At 39.9% G+C, this 17978-nt stretch overlaps 1 pseudogene; it reads left to right on the top strand.

Annotated features, from left to right (window-relative positions):
• Positions 1–652: 652 nt before the first annotated feature.
• LOC113879045 lies at positions 653–1687 on the top strand (annotated as a pseudogene).
• Positions 1688–17978: the final 16291 nt, after the last annotated feature.

Raw genomic sequence — 17978 nt, 5'->3', positions numbered from 1 at the left:
TTGTTATAAAACCTATATTAAAGTTAATAATCTGCTAGAATCCTCTCAGTTTGGCTTGTCTTGACTCAAGATCGAGTATGCCAGGCAAAACCAGAGTTCGGAGGTCTTTGAAGATAGACTCAAGAGTTCATCTGATCGCCGGAAGTGTGGTGAGCACTCTCGCGAGAGCTGAAGGTACCGACGATGATGACGGCAACTGGAGGAAGGAAGAGAAGGAAGGAAGAGAAGACCGGAAGTGCTACATCTTGAGCGGCCAAGGCAGAAAGCAACCTGACTTTGTTTACCGGAAGCCCTTTTCCAGGGTATAGGAAAACGGTCCGCCTGCCTGGAAGTCCCACATTTTTGAACTCCCCCATCTTTTCAGAAGTTTTCCTGTCGTCTATGCTTGCTTCTGTGCTCTTTCCCCGTTTTATCTGTATACCAGAAAAGGATTCATTAATGTCTGTCTCCTAGCTCTGCTAAACGGGTGGAGCCGGCTTTCCTTCCCTGTACCATCATGTAGCTAGGAAGTAGCACGTAGGGGCAGTTGGACCTCTGGGAACCCAAAGGAAGAGGGGGAGGGCACAGAACTCTGCTTATGCCACCAGGACACAGCCTCTTCCGCATTTCCCCCAGTGCTGTCGCCATGCCCCCTACAGCCCTCTGTCTTCCTGTGGTCGTGGCCACTCTGCTGTGGGGAGCGTCCCCTGTCAGGGGACTCATTCGAGCGACTTCTGACCACAATGGCAGCATGGAATTTGCAGACCTCCCAGCTCTCTTTGGGGCTGCCTTGAGTCCGGAAGGACTTAAGGGGTTTCTCGTGGAGGCTCAGCCAGCCAACGCTTGCAGCCCCATTGCCCCACCTCCCCCAGCCCAGGCTAACGGATCAGTTTTCATTGCATTGCTTCGAAGATTCGACTGCAAATTTGACCTCAAGGTCCTACATGCTCAGAAGGCCGGGTATGGTGCAGCCGTGGTACACAATGTGAATTCCAATGAACTGCTGAACATGGTGGGGAGTAACGAAGAAGTCCAGCAGCAGATCTGGATCCCTTCTGTGTTCATCAGCGAAAAGAGCTCTCAGTACCTGCGTGCCTTCTTCATCTACCAGCAGGGAGCTCAGGTGCTTCTGGTCCCTGACAATGGATTCCTCTCCACCTATTTTTTCATCCTTTTCTATGGGATTTTGGCAATGCTCATTTTGGGCACGGGAGCCATAGTGATAGTTCATTGGATCCATTTCCAGAAACAGCGCTGGCGGAATCTGCTGACCAAAGAGCAACTGAAACAGATTCCTACCCACGACTATCGCAGGGGAGACCGGTATGATGTGTGTGCCATCTGCCTGGACGAATATGAGGACGGGGATAAGTTGAGGGTCCTCCCCTGTGCTCATGCCTATCACTGCCGCTGTGTGGACCCATGGCTCACTCAGACCAAGAAGACGTGCCCTATTTGTAAGCAGCCTGTTTGCCGGAATCTTGGGGAGGAGGAGCAGGAGGAAGGAACTCAGGTGCAAATGGGCCATGAGGAAGGGGGCCTGAGAAGCCGCCCTGCCTCAGAGCGGACCTCACTTCTGGGCTCCAGCACCGTACTTCCCACTAACTTTGGCTCCTTAGCCCCGGCCCCCTTTGTGTTTCTTGGGTCTTCAACAGATCCCTCACACTCTCCATCCTCCTCTTCCTCTTCCGCTGTCAATCTCATCTGATACTCCCTTTCCTTTCCACCTTTAACAACAGACTTGCACAGACCCTTTTCCTCCCACAAGTATTCCAAGTTGAGTGATAAGATATAGTTCTACCTCAGCTTTCTCCCTTACCCAACCCCTTCCTCCTGAGGGATTTGGACGTGCAGAGGGACTGGATCTTCACTTACTGGGGTAATAAAAATGATGCATGCAAATCCATGGGTGAGAGCTGTCAAAAACAATTTAAAGGAGCATATTTTTATTATTTGTGTTAAGGATGAAAAAATAATTTGAAATATTATTTTAAGTAACACAGAATATCTTAAATTGACTTTGCTATATTAACATTTCACATTTGTCCTCATAATGCAATTTCTCATAAAAAATTCAGTGTCTCTAGTTTACCTGTTTTAGAGTGGGTGCATATGAAGTAGTCTGCTGCTGCTGCTAATTCGCTTCAGTTGTGTCTGACTCTGTGCGACCCTATGGACAGCAGCCCACCAGGCTCCTCTGTCCACAGGATTCTCTAGGCAAGAATACTGGAGTGGGTTGCCATTTCCTTCTCCAATGAAGTAGTCTACACCTATCTAAATGTTTGTCATCAGTTAGTGCCTAAAGAATGCAAAGCCCCTGCAGTGTCTACATGGTCATGAGAAAAAAATAACTGGGTTGTAGGTCTCTGATCCTCTGCTTCTCCTGTAAAGTGGCTCTGTAAAAAGATTTAGTTGCCTTATAGCATGTGATCATTAGTATTCTAATCCTACTAATTGGGGTGGAATTTTAAGAGAATGCTTTTTAGCTTTGTCTTTTCCTCTCTTGAAATTAAAAACCGATTTAAGTGAAGGGAACATGCAACATCAAATACTTTTCACCTGAGAGTGGGAACTGTTCATCCATGCCAAGTGTCTTCTGTATCTAGAGATACCTGTGTAATTGCAAAAGATGGGAGTTGTATAATATGGAACCATTGAATATGCCCTTCCTTTTTAGAAATTAAGGTCATTTTCACCCTTTAATGATTGTTAATGTTAGCTAAGCTATTTTTCATTTGTATGGCCAATTTCAACTCATCTCAAACTTACAAACACTACATTGATAATGCAAATGACTAAATACTCTCAATATAGCTCTTTGGATTAGAATGTTTTGTTTCATGCAAGCCTTGAAATAAACTCCTAAACCACACTGAACACTGTCTATTTTGGAATGCAGAATCAACAGTCATAAGAAGATTTACTATTTAAATTAATATGCAATTTTGTTTCCATAAAGATGCATTTAAGATGGTAATTCTAGTTCCAAGGTCTTATTAAATCAATTGTCAATACTACTACAATTGCTTATCTATTCTATTTACTAATGTTACACTCCAGTTTTTCGATTGATATTTCTCACAATATGCATTGTTTGGCAGGAGGTTGCATTGATAAGCATTATCTGACACTGAAGGCTGTAGTATGCGGGGTCCCCAAGGAACAGATTCTGAAGTAGAGCTTTGTGTACATAAACTGAATGAGTTTAAGAAGTAGAGCTGGGTGGAGGTAAAAGTTGGAGGATGGTGTTGCTGCACTGGAAGCCTTAGCAGATCCCCCCAACCTCCACTCCCACCCGCATCCCCGCCCTCAGAGAGCCCTGGAGCTGGAATGGCCCTGCAGCATTGTCCTGCAAATTGAAGCAAAAGAGCAGAGTCCATGTGCCCCTTAACTGATTTGTCATTTCTTCCAGGCTGTCACAGGGACAGAGGAAGGACATTGGGTTGGGCAGCTTTGTTCATACAAGGACAATTCCTGGAGAAAGACTCAACTATGTGAGAAATTTCACTAGTTTTGTGTGTGTGCACACATGCGCGCAAAGGTCCTTTCTGTTTTGATATGATTCTCTGAGTCAGTCAAACTCCAGGAGATAGTGAAGGACAGGGGAGACTGGTGTGCTGCAGTCAGTGGGGTTGCAAAGATTTAGTGACATGATTTAGTGACTGAACAACAACAATCCAGAAATTGCCTAATTGATATTTTTATGAGCTTCTTCTAATGTGAGTTAATACCAAAAGGGTGGTCTCTGCTAAACTGAGTCATTTATGAAACAAAAATAGGAAATAAAGATAGCTAAAGGTTTGCAGTAGAATTTTACCCCGGTCCCAGGCTCGAAAGTGGTATTGCTTTAGACATATATTGCTCAATGTCTCATGTATTGATTACATGAATCTGTATTCATTACAAGCATCTGTTGAGCTTCTATAATGTTCCAAACCCTTCATGGACCAGTGATGGAGAAGAACGATCCCATCCCTAATTCACTGATCTTCAGGAAGAAATAGTCATTTTGTAGCTTGATGCTTGTGACAAGTAGCAAGAAGGGATAAATGATCTAGAAAGAATAATCAGTGCTATGCTGGAGTGGCTCATATGGGTTCAAGAGAGATAGCTGTTAAATTTTTAGGAACCTTGCCACATTGTTGCTAACTACGGGTATTATTAAAAATCATATTATATAAATTTACCATTAAATAAATTCTATTAAAAACATAGTTAATGCATATTCAGGGCTTATCACTTCATAATTATTTTATTTTATGCTCTTGAGGTTCTCTATGACTATTAGGACTATCTAGTGGAAAACCATGTAATGGTGTGTTGCTATGCCTATCTTCCCATCTCTGAGTTCAGTGACATTATATTGGAGCCTGAAATTGATCATGATGGGAGTATTTACGCCACAGAAACTGGCAAATGCTTTCTCCTTCAACTTACTCCATCAGAATATCATTTACTGTTTTGATGATTATCTAGACTTAACAAAGTAATGGAAAACTGTTAATAATATAGATTAAACTTGAATATGTCATGTCTAAAGCTAATATATTGTGAATAGTGCAACAAATTGAGATATTCTTCCAGTATTTGAAAACTGTTATCTGATTGGGCAAGTAAATTTTCATGTCATTGATGAATTAGTGAAGTTGTCACATACATTTTAATTTTCACACTTTTTTTTACCTCATTAAAATAGTGGAAATATCAATCAATATTTATGGCAGAACTACATTAGTTTGTCAATGATATGAACCACTTCTGAACTGGGAAGTAATCAAACATTTATTCACAGACTAATTTTATGAAATCATGGTGGAATTGCAACCATAGTTTGTCTATGGACACAAGATTTCAGCAAAAATAGGACAAATATCCTGTGAAAATGAACTGAAATTGACTATGCTGTATTTACAACAAAGACAATATTGAATATTTTATTATTTTCATTAATTGTGTACTTCATACTCCTTTTCATCAATAAAAATTATGTACATATAGGTGTTCATGCATTTTTTTTCCCCACAAGAGTGAATTGTTAAACCTTTTCCAGCGCACCCCTGGATAAACCAAAGCTAATATAGAAATGTGCACAGTTACTGTATGAACACATGGAGTGCCATATAAGGACCAAAAAGGCCGGAGTGAGGGGAGAAGAAGAAGAAAAAGAAGGCTGAACTGAGAGCACCTTGAGAATTCAGGCTCCTCTTTTTCTACTGTACTGTGTTCCGCTTTATAGTAGATCATAAAGAAGGTAAAATGCACAAGGTCTTTTCCATTCTGTCATCAGTATTAGTGATCACAAATGCACTAATTATTGTTTGGACTAGCTGCAGATACTCAAATTCAGCACTTCTTACAGTCCATCCCGTTTCTGATACAGTCACATCTGTTGTGAGCCTATTAAGCACTGTTGAAATGACCTGCTTTCCCTCTTGAGATGCTTCTAGGCAGTGTGGCTCTGTGTGGTTCCTCTCTTAAGTGCTCACCATGGAAGAACTATTTCCTAGAGTTACTTGGGGAATTCTCAATCTTCCCCTCACTGTTAGAAGGCACATCTATTAATATTTACAAACAGCAGGACTATGTTTCCCAGGTCCTTAGTTCCATATTGTACACAGTGGGGCTCAAAACCTTTGAGACTGTGATGGAATGTTCTATTCAACACACCATAGGAGAACATTTCTTTAGGCAATATTCTACCCTCAGCCCTCCTCAGATCATTTTTCTTGGGTCTCAGGCCTCAACTCTGTTCCCTCCCATTTATTTTGCTAGTTTGCTCATATGAATATATCTTATTTAATCTTTGTAGAAGTCATATGATGAAGTATTTGACAAATAAATACCTTTGAATTTAAGTTCATGCTTTTTTTTTGCCAGTCAAAATAATTTTACAAAATTTTTAGGACTTTTAAAAAGTGATTTGTATTTTTTTTTTAATTTTATTTTATTTTTCTATCTTTTTATTTTTACTTTTTTATTTTATTTTTTTGAAATATTTTTTAAAGATGATGTAGAATTTTTATAACTTCATTTTATTTCTTTAAGATACTGTTTTATTTTTAAAGTTCCTTATATAGCACCTCCCAAGACTGTAAATTCCTTAAGAGAAGAAACTATAAATTTCACCTCATTATCCTGAGGTACTAGCTTGGCCTGAATGAATACATAAGTGATTATTTGAAAATCACTTCTTTAAACTTGATTGGAGAAGGCAATGGCAACCCACTCCAATACTCTTGCCTGGAAAATCCCAGGGACAGTGGAGCCTGGTGGGCTGCCGTCTATGGGGTTGCATAGAGTCAGACATGACTGAAGTGACTTAGCAGCAGCAGCAGCAGCAAACTTGATTATATAAATAGGATTTTAAACATTTTTTCATAGTGAATTTGGCTTGTATCAAATCAGTGTGGAGAGAAGTCAGTGGCATGTTTTGAAGATGTACTGATGGTAGCAAGGGCACTGCTGATTTCCACAGCCTCTGCCCTTTTCTCAGATAGCCATCCTAACTCCACACATTTAAAAACACATCTGTTCATCCATACCTCCATCTTCCTACCCAACTACTCAATGAGTCATTCATTTTGTAAATATTAAGTTGTATCTGTTGTACTGGCTATATAATGGTATCAGGATAGACACGACTTTACCTTCATGTGAAGAAAAGGATATTAAGCCATCACATAAAATGTGAAAAATATTGTGATAGAAAAATTCTCAGAGTAGAGGACTTTAGGTGGGGGAAAAGGATCTAGACATAAAAATTTATGGGAGGAAATAAAAATTATGTTGAGACCTAAAGGGTGGATGGGGGTTGACCAAAAATAGGAGAGGCAAGAGGGTTTAAGCTGACTGAAGTATGATACCTGTGAACTTGAAGGGGACGAGAACACAGCATGTTCTAGGAACAAAAAGACTTCCAGTATTTCCAGGACTTGGACTGTGAAGCAAGACAGAAAGAGATGTGAGGTGGCCAGTATGAGTAGAGACTGGATGCTGAAAGGCTCAATGAACTTCTTAGAGTTTAAAAATTCTCTTAATTGTAGAGAATGGCTAGTAGGTGGGAAGAGAGGGCAAGATGAGATTTGGGAAGCCAGATGGAAAATGGTGCAATAACTCATATGAAGGAGATGGTCACCTGACCTCAGATACTGCCTGTGGGACTGGGGAATGGGGACGGTATCTCAAGCGAACTCTTAGCTACAAGGAACTGGGAGAACATAAAAGGATCCAAATGAAGAAATCGTCACAATCAGAAGACATAGGTAAGACATACATCTCTGTGTGGGCCAGGTGTATCATCTTCATAAAGGTGATCATTTTTGATCATTTATATTTGAGAGCTATTGTTGAGTTTTTCTTTTTAGCAAAACCAATTAAGCTAACAGTAGAAGAGATAGAAGAAACAAACAAGGGAATTGAAATAGAGGAGTATTTTCTGGTATTCTCTAGATTTATTGTTTAACTTGGGAGAAAAATCAAAATGAGATGCCAGACTGTGCTTAATATACATGCTCTCTGAACCTATGCATATAATGTGTTTGGACAAACCAGAGGCAGAGTCAGGGTCTCTGGCGATATCTTTCAAAGGGGATTAAAAACCACAGACACGGACCAAAAAGCTGGAAGGACATTTCAGGTTTGTCCTCTTGATTGAAAAGGGCACTAAAGGATTTGTAACAATTTCAGGAGAAAGCAAATAGTAGTAAATAATAATTGCTGTATGAAAGCATGGCACTATTGGTTTATAAAAGCCCATTCAAAGTTTTAAAAATCAGAGACACATTTCTATAATATTTATCTAAAACATAGATATAATGCTTAAAGGAGCTTCATTAGTAAATTTGATCTTTATTCAACATTTGACCATGATTGGTAATTATTTGTGGGTGATTTGCTCTTATTATCACTGTAGGTTATTGTTCTTATGAATTTCAAACTGCCTATTTTTTTAAAAGATTATTTTATTTACTTAAAGATGAAGAGGAACTTTGTTGTCTGAGATTGCCTGTCGAGCACTTAATAGTCAAAGAGATGGTTTAGTTTGCCTGGAAAAGGAAATGTGACCCTAGGATTACACCCTTGAGAGATGATACTTCAATTCAAATTGGGATTCACAGAGTAATTGCAGCCTGTGGTAATGCATCTTCAACATCTTAAAATAGCTGTTATATGGGTAGAGCTTTCCCCTAGAGGAATGGCAGTGTTCACTAAGAGACGTCTTTTGTCTCTTTCAAACCACTAGAGCAGCCTTTGAACAAGGCTGAACAAAGAAACACAATATTTAATGTTTTTCTAGAGTGATTTGAAAATTCACTGCTAACAAATATATTCTCTGTTTTGGATTGTGCTGGAAATAATAAATAAATAAAACAAGTAAACAAAATAATGTCTGAAATGACTTCATGTTTGGGTTATTTTGTGTGTGCATGTGTGCTTCTAATAGTTGCCATAAAATTTGGACATCCTGGAGCTCTTCCTTAATGTGCAAGCAAGTCACTGAACAAACTCTTCATGTATTGGGTCATTAAACAGATTTTCTCTGTGTTCTTTTCAGAAAAACACAAAGAATTAAAAATATGTCACTATTTTTTCTATCCCTAGTAGGCAAGCAGTGACTGACAGCTAAAAGCGAGATATTTCTTAATTCTTAATTATACAAATTGAGCCAATGGTTTTCTTAAATATACAGTGAACTGAGTTGTTTCCCTTTTTTTTGTTGTTGGTGAGAGTTTGGACAAGAAAATTTTAAAAATCTTCTTTAGAAAAAAGGCCCTTAAAGGGTTCTTTATTCACAAAGAGAGTTGTAAAACACAGAAAAACATGAAGATGAAGTGGAATGTGGCAAATGGGAAGCTAGACCACACCTAAAAGATATGAGACTGTGAGAGTCAGTCTTTTCTTACATCCAGAACCGATTAGATGACAAACTGCCTCCAAGGAAGACTGTTAGGAAGAGAGTATGCTATCATGTCTGACTCTTTGTGACCCCATGGACAGTAGCCTGCCAGGCTTCTCTGCCCTTGGGATTTCCCAGGCAAGAATATTGGAGTGAGTTGCCGTTTCCTACTCCAAGGATCTTCTCAACCCAGGAATTGAACCCAGGTCTCCTGCATTGCAGGTGGATTCTTTACCATCTGACGCACCAGGGAAGACCTGGAAAGAGAGTACCTAAGTTGAGATGAGAGAGCATGACTGTCAGAATGGTTATGAAAGTTCTAAACCAAGAAGAAAAGACAAAACCCATCAGAAAGCAACTGAAAAGATTGAGAGTCCAGAGAGAATGAATTTATATCACACTCGAAGAGCAAGAAAATAAATGACAGACAAGCAGCAAGGTTGGGTGATCAAGTGGACTGAGATAATAAGAGGAGGGACAAAATGTCTTCAGGTTGATCCAATCAGTTTAGAAATGAAATCTGCAAGGGCCCAGAGGCAGTTAGGTGATTAATTTAGAAATCCTTGAATATATGGTAGATGCTTAAAGGAAGTCCATTGGATACAATAGAGCACAGGCAGAAACTTGGCATTAAAAATAAAATATCAGAGGCCCCAGTACCCAGGGACTATGAGAGTAGAAACAGAGAGAGATGCAAGGTGCAAGCCAGGTGATGTCAACAACAGCTCTAGAAGCTGTAGAGCAGGGTAGATTCACTAGAGCTCTACTCAAAAAGCATGGTTGCCTTGTGGGTACAGTGAATATGTTACAAGCACAAGGAGATATCAAGGTTGATTCTTTTTCCTCAGAAATCTGAAAATCTGATAGGGATTCTACCATCAGACATTCCCCTTTCTAAACCAAACAGATGGAGGTCTCTTGCAGAGCTGCTGCTATACATGACTTTACATTTATTTTGCTTTATACTAGGTAGGCTTCAGACCCCAGTCAGCCTGGTCCAAAGGCTTACATGTGCAAGATTTGCAAGAGTCCTGGGGGAAGTGATTGCTGCACGGATGGGGAATAGACTGAGACTCTTTCTTGACATCCACCCTAATTTGTCTTCTAGGCATGTAACCAAGGGATGCTGAGCAGCACAGTAGTTCTGGAGCCCTTTCCTTGGCCATGCTAAGCATGAGGCCCAAGATGAAACTGCATGAAAGGTGTTTAGTGTGGTATTGATGAAGGAAATAAGGCTTGATTTGTTAAGAGCAGTATTAGTACTAGTGGCCATAACCATGTTATGAAAAAGTCCAGGAAAGTCTTAGCTATTCTAAGGAATGAATTTAATTCTTTAGGAAACAAGACTTAACAAGCCCACTGTGATCATTGTCATCCTTCAGTTGTCACACTATGCCATTGCAACCATTTTCCTTTTGCTGCTGATAAAGAGTCTTTCTTACTTTTCCATAACTGGTCCAGTGAATCTATGTTTGGTCAAATACTTGAATGTACTCTCTAGGTATTATCTGTTTAGGTAGATGATACTGGGATACAAGAAAGAGCATACAGCAGGGTGTGGGAAACCACATGGCTTGGGCTAATTCATGTCATTGTCTGTTTTTATATATAAAATTTTACCGAAACATAGCCATACTCATTCACTTATTGTTGTTATTCAGTCACTAAGTTGTCCAATTCCTTGCAACCCCGTGGGCTGGTAGGACACCAGGTTTCCCTGACCTCTACTATCTCCCAGAGTTTGCTCAAATTCATGTCCACTGAGCTGGCGATGCTATCTAACTATTCCATCCTCTGCCACCCTCTTCTCCTTTTGCCTTCAGTATTTCCCAGCACCAGAGTCTTTTCCAATAAATCGACTCTTCGCATCAGGTGGCAAAAGTATTGAGCCTCAGCTTCAGCATCAGTCCTTCCAATGAATATTCAGGGTTGAGCTCCTTTAAGATTGATTTGTTTGATCTCCTTGCAGTCCAAGGGACTCTCAAGAGTCTTCTCCAGCACCACGATTTGAAAGCATCACTTGCATATCACCTATGGCTACTTTCCTGCTACGGCTGCAAAGTTGAATAGTGCTATTTGGTCACAGTCAAAACCTTTGACCTATGACCCTTTGAGAAAAAAATAATCTGTTGACTCCTATTCTACAATCAGGCTTCTCAGGTGACATAGTGGTAAATAATCCACATGCCAATGCTGGAGACTCAAGAGACTTGGGTTCAATCCATGGGTCGGAAAGATCCCCTGGAGTAGGAAATGGTAACCTGCTTCAGTATTCTGGCCTGGAAAATTCCATGGACAGAGGAGCCTGGAGGCTATAGTCCATAGGGCCACAAAGAATTGGACACAGTTGAGCACACAGCTATTTGTCTGTCTATTCTACAACCAGTATATTGCCCAGTGCTTAAAAGAGGCTAGTTTCAAATCCCGCCTTTTCCATTTCCTAGCTTTGTGACCTTGGACAATTTATCTAACTCTGCTCTTCAGTTTCCATATCTGCAATGTAAGGTAATGTAAGGAGAAAGGGATGACAGAGGATGAGATGGTTGGATGGCATCACTGACTCAATGGACATGAGTCTGAGTAAGCTCTGAGAGTATTGGTGAGGGACAGGGAAGCCTGGCATGCTGCAGTCCATGGGGTCACAAAGAGTTGGACAGGACTGAGTGACTGAACTGAACTGAAGGTAATAATAGATCTACTTCATGAGCTTGATATGAGGATTATATTGATTAAATCATGAATTCTTGTAATGATACTCAGAGTGCTGCAAGTACTCAATGAAAATTAGCTATTGTTATCATTATTTGACAGTGCATTATTTTAAAAAATATATTCAGTTCAGTTCAGTTCACTCAGTCATGTCCGACTCTTTGTGACCCCATGGACTGCAGTATGCCAGGCCTCCCTGTCCATCACCAACTCCCAGAGTTTGCCCAAACTCATGCCCACTGAGTCAGTGATGCCATCCAGTCATCTCATCTTCTGTTGTCCCCTTCTGCTCTCACCTTCAATCTTTCCCAGCATCAGGGTATTTTCTAGTGAGTCAGTTCTTTGTATCAGGTGTCCAAAGTATTAGAATTTCACCTTCAGCATCAGTCCTTCCAATGAATATTCAGGACTGTTTTCCTTTAGGATGGACTGGTTGGATCTCCTTGTAGTCCAAGGGAATCTCAAGAGTCTTCTCCAACACCACAGTTCAAAAGCATCAATTCTTCAGCACTCAGCTTTCTTTATAGTCCAACTCTCACATCCATACACGACTACTGGGAAAATGATAGCTTTGATTAGATGGACCTTTGTTGGCAAAGTAATGTTTCTGCTTTTTAATATGCTGTCTAGGCTGATCATAACTTTTCTTCCAAGGAGTAAGCATCTTCTAATTTCATGGCTGCAGTCACCATCTGCAGTGATTTTGGAGCCCCCCAAAATAAAATCTGTCACTGTTACCCCATCTATTTGCCATGAAGTGATGGGACCAGATGCTATGATCTTAATTTTCTGAATGTTGAGCTTAAAGTAAACTTTTTCACTCTCCTCTTTCACTTTCATCAAGAGGCTCTTTAGTTCTTCTTCGCTTTCTGCCATATATATATATATATATATATATATATATATGTATGTTTGATATCTGCAAAGGGCTAGTCAGTGAGTCTGGGCATTGAAGATGAATTAGGATATATTCTTCCCCTTAAGGAGTTCATGGTATAATGGGAAAGATAGATGTATACATTACTGATTATAATATAATGCTATAAATAGATTTTTGTTCAGTGTTACTGGAAATCAGAGGGGAAGTCAATTTGAGTGATGATATTTGGCCTGAATCTTGAAGTATGAGTGGATTTTTGTAAGGAGTGGGGTAAGGTAAGGAAATGCATGAATTCTTTAGGTCCATGGAAAAGCTACAGAGAAGGAAAATGGAAGTGTAGGAAATGGGAAGAAGAAACAGGTTTAATGTAGGTTTAGAAAAATTGCATATTTGAGCTGAGTTAATATGAATGGTGAGTTGAAGAACAATGGTACCAATTTTTGAGACTGTCTATTGATGGGTCATGGAGAGCAGAAATGAATCACATAAGGTGCTTGAAATGGTGCTTATTTATCACTATGTTCTCCATGCCTGACATTGTATATGTTCCTTAATGGAAACTTCAAGTTGCTGACTGTCAACATTGACAGTGAAACTGAGCAAGACCCTGTGGGGCTCCTCGGCATGGAAGCCCTTCAACCCCCATTTCTTGACTCCTGTCTCTATGACCTTCCCTGAGTTCTTATGAGCAGATTCAAATGGTTGCTAATCTGGGAATGGAGAGGATGAACAGACAGAGGAGATGGAGGGGCAGCCACAGAAATAATAGTGCAGCCTTGGGGCAGGGTTCTGGTTCCACCTCAAGGGATGTACATAACATCTTTAAACTCTCCAAGATGTCAGCATTCTTCATACCAGAGAAAGACCACCTGAGGCTACATTAAAGGAACCAGGAAAGCTCATCAAGAAGATTACTTGAGACCAGATTAGAGTAGGGGAGGTCCTGCAGATACCCTAATCTTATCAGCACTCTCACCATTTATAGCCTTTGCTATGAAACTGCTCATCAGATCTTCCTGGGTTGGGACACATACTTTTCAGCCTGTGTCCTCCTTTGCTGGCAAAGCAAGTAAAGCTATTCTTCTCCAATTCTCTCCAAACTCTGTCTTTAAGATTCAATTTGGCACCAATCTCATTATGGGCCCTTTAAGACTAAATCAAGACTCACTGTTCCCCTTTGTACTTCAGTGTTCTAAACTTGAAAGCATCAGAAATGATGATGAGAAATGGTCTTTTTTTTTTTCCCCTGAAGGAATATATATTCAGAGTCAGGGAAAAAAATGTGTTCTCTTGTCATTGTGCTAAATTTGACTTTTGGAAGAATACACACAGGACTTGTCACAGAGATTGGATGAGTTTAGTCATTTCTTATAAATGGATGGCATCATGTTTTTATTTACCTGCCTAGGTTGCCCATCTGGTAATATCAAGAGTGAGGAGAGAATATCAATAAAAGTGATGCAAAAACTCAGGCTTTATGAGGTATCTCTTCCTATGGATCTTAACTCCCTTAGAGGATTCTACTCTCAATGAGAAACACATACCCAAGATAGAACCTTGTGTACAGGGAGTGGGTGAGATGAAAGAAAGGGGCATAACATGAAAATAAGCTTGTTCCAAAGTGTTACCATTTTGCTGGGCGCAAAGATGTTATCAGTTGCTTTAGTCAAGAAACAATCTGGGTTAATTATTACCACCAGAGAATAAAAAATGTACCGTTCAGTATTAACTATGACTTACTTGAATTTTGCTTGGTATTTGGCTACAGACAGAGCTGGTATTAGACAATACATGGAATGAATCAAGAAAGCACATAAAATATGTATACTACCCCATTTAATCTGCTGATTTCTCAGTGGTTTGGGGAGATAGGTGCTGTAAATCAGATTCTTCCTGGAATAGCTAATATTGACACTGTGATTTCACAGAGTACAACAATTTGTTATTGAAGTTGAAGCATTAAAATGTACAGCCAGCGTCCTTATGTTCTTGAGAAATTAATTCCTTTTTCTCTCTTTATTAGCATTTTTTTTTGTTTACAAGAATAAAAATATTTTCATTTTCTAAGTGAAAATAAGGATGATGATGGTATATGCTTGCTGGTAAGTATAAGAAACTGGGGCACAAACTTAAAAGACAGTGTCCTATTTTTGATAATAAGTAATTAGAGTCCCTTGGATTGTAAGAAGATCCAACCAGTCCATCCTAAAGAAAATTAGTCCTGAAAGTTCATTGGCAGGACTGATGCTTAAGCTGAAACTCTAATACTTTGGCCACCTGATGCGAAGAACTGACTCATTGAAAAAGACCCTGATGCTGGGAAAGATTGAAGGTGGGAGAAGAAGGGGATGACAGAGGATGAGATGGTTGGATGGCATTACCGATTCAATGGACATGAGTTTGAGTAGACTCCAGGAGTTGGTGATGGACAGGGAGGCCTGGCATGCTGCAGTCCATGGGGTCACAAACAGTTGGGCGTGAGAGTGACTGAACTGAACTGAATGACAACCATTTTTTATAGCCTACTTTTCCCACAGCTCTTAGCACTGTGACTTCCTATTGTGACATACTAAAAGTGTGGAAATTCTAGATTTTTCTAAGCGTTCACACTATCCTGTGACGTGTGAAGATTATCAGAGAGGTGTTAAAGAAGATGTAGGGAGAAAGCAAAGACAAAGTGCACAGAAGCATGGGAAATCATTCTGTGCTTACTGGTCCATCTATTTCAGACTTTTTTGTTAGGCTTCCTGTCTCTTTCACCCTGCTTACCCAACCGGTTAGCAAATACTGTACATTCTATCTTTAAAATAGATCTCAGTTCTGACAGTGGCTCACTATCTTCTTAGCTTTATTACTTTTCACGATTATTATCTTGTTCCTGTTTCCATAGGTGGTCTGCTACATCTCTTCCCTATAGAACAACAGGTCTTAATTGAAGATCAGATCATATTAGTGCCCTGATTGAAAGTTCTCATGCCTCCCAGTCTTAACGTACAATTCCCACTCCTTATTATGGTTCATGAGGCCTTCGTTGGGCAGACTTCTAGAATGTCCCTCAATGATCCCTGTCTCCCAGTAATCAGGCTCTTACATAATTTCTTATTTACTATATGGACTAGATCTAGTCATTTATTTTGATAAATAGAATAAGGCAAAGAGATGGGACCTGACTCCTACTCGATTACAAAGACTGAGACTTCCATTTTCCTGGCAGATTCGACTTCTCCCTTTGCTCACTTTGATGAAACAAGCTGCCATGTTGGAGAGACCCAAAGTCAAAGATCTGAGGATAGCTTTTGGCCAGAAACCAGTGAGAAAGCAAAGCCCTCAGTTCACAGTCCAACAGCTTGCAAAAAACAGAATCACGAATTCAAAACCCTGTGAATGAGCTTGGGAGTGTATCTTTCTTTTTTTTTTTTAGATCTTGATTTATTTTTATTTATTTATTTATTTTTACTTTACAATACTGTATTGGTTTTGCCATACTGAGATGACCCAGAGGGATAGTACGGGGAGGAAGGAGGGAGGGGGGTTCAGGATCGGGTTGAGGATGGATCTTTCTTCAGTTGAGACTTCAGATGACCCAGCCTTGGCCAATACCTTGATTGTATTACAAATAGCCCATGAGAGACTCTGAAACAGATGATCCAGCCCAGCTGCAGGTGGATTTCTGATCTATAGAAGCCTGTGAGATAAATGCAAATATGGTTCCTAGCTGCTTATTCCTGAGGTGATTTGTTACACGGCAGTAAGTAATGAGTGTCTGGCTGTACAGGATCTGGTCCTAGGTTTCCTCTCAAACCTTGCCTCCCTGTGTTTCCCTCTCACTCACTTTTCTCTAACAACTCTACCTTTGTCTATTCTTTTTGGACATACCAAGATTATTTTTACTGCATGGACTTTTACTGTTTCCTGTGTTTGGAATGTTCTTACCCTAGACCTTCATAGACTGTTCTTTCATATTTTTAGGCTTTGTTTCACTAATCACCTTTACAGAGAAGCTCTGTCTGCCCTGCTTACATGGAGAAGCTATAGCTGCTGTCTCCCTTTTTGTTTACCTCCTTTTTGTCCCCACCCCCTCCTCTGTCCTTTTACCTTGCTTTATTTTCTTTCCTGTCCTTCAGCACCCCACTCCAGTACTCTTGCCTGGAAAATCCCATGGACGGAGGAGCCTAGTAGGCTGCAGTCCATGGCGTCGTGAAGAGTCGGACACGACTGAGCGACTTCACTCTCCCTTTTCACTTTCATGCATTGGAGAAGGAAATGGCAACCCACTCCAGTGTTCTTGCCTGGAGAATCCCAGGGATGGGGGAGCCTGGTGGGCTGCCGTCTATGGGGTCGCACAGAGTCGGACACGACTGAAGAGGCTTAGCAGCAGCATAGTTGCTTTACAATGTTGTCTTAGATTCTGCTGTACAGAAAAGTGAATCAGCTATGCATATACATCTATCCCCTCTTTTTTGGATTTCCTTGCCATTTAGGTCACCACATAGCAATGAGTTCCCTGTGCCATACAATAGGTTCTCATTAGTTATTAATTTTATATATAATGGAGTCAATATCAATCTCCTAATTCATCCCACCTTCCCCCTCTCCCCACTGGAGTCCATGCATTTGTTCTCTATATCCGTGTCTATTTCTGCTTTGCAAATAGGTTCGTCCATACCATTTTTTTTTTTTAGATACCATGTGTATGCATTAATATACAATATTTTTCTTTTTCTGACTGACTTTACTCTGTTTGACAGTCTTTAGGTCCATCCACATCTCTGCAGATGGCACAGTTTCATTTTTTTAAAAAAATTTTATTTTTTTTTAATTGAAGGATAATTGCTTTATAGAATTTTGTTTTCTGTCAAATCTCAACATGAATCCACTTTCTTCTTTTTTATTGTCTGTCTCTTGCTTTAGATTTTAAACACCATGAGGATCAGGGTTTGGTCTGCCCTCAGTGCCTAAGGTATGTAGTGACTAATTAAATATTTATTGAATTAAAGAATATATTTTACTACAACAAGGGACATTTCCTTATTTATAAAATCATGATATTGAAACAAATACAATTAAATTCACATCTATAGCTAATCTTCTTGCTTTATAACTATTATAGCAAAGAAATGAAATATAGGAAATTAAGATGAGATTTGGGGTAAGGACTTTTTTTTTTTTTTTTTTTTTGAGAAAACATGGGGCATGTGAGAGACTGTAGATACAGAGGATGTGAGATTTATGCACTTGCAGAAATACCATCTGGTGCATAGGTGCCCCATAGAACTTTCTATGATACAGAAATGTTCTATTCTGTGCTGCCCATTGCAGGAGCCATGAATTACCTGTGGTTACTGAGCTCTTGAAATGTGGCTAATGTGACTGGGTAACTGAGTGTCAATTTTCATTTCATAAAAGTAAATTGAATTGGCCATTTTAGATGTTACAGTGTATAGCTCCTCTTTGACACTGTAATCTTATCTTCCTAATCCTCAGCCAAATGAAAGGTAAGGGCATGCTAGGGTG

Source organism: Bos indicus x Bos taurus, chromosome 20 (genome assembly GCF_003369695.1).
Source record: "Bos indicus x Bos taurus breed Angus x Brahman F1 hybrid chromosome 20, Bos_hybrid_MaternalHap_v2.0, whole genome shotgun sequence".
Classification (NCBI taxonomy): Eukaryota; Metazoa; Chordata; class Mammalia; order Artiodactyla; family Bovidae; genus Bos; species Bos indicus x Bos taurus.
Note: the sequence above shows the minus strand (reverse complement) of the source record. Positions and strands in the feature narration are given on the sequence as shown.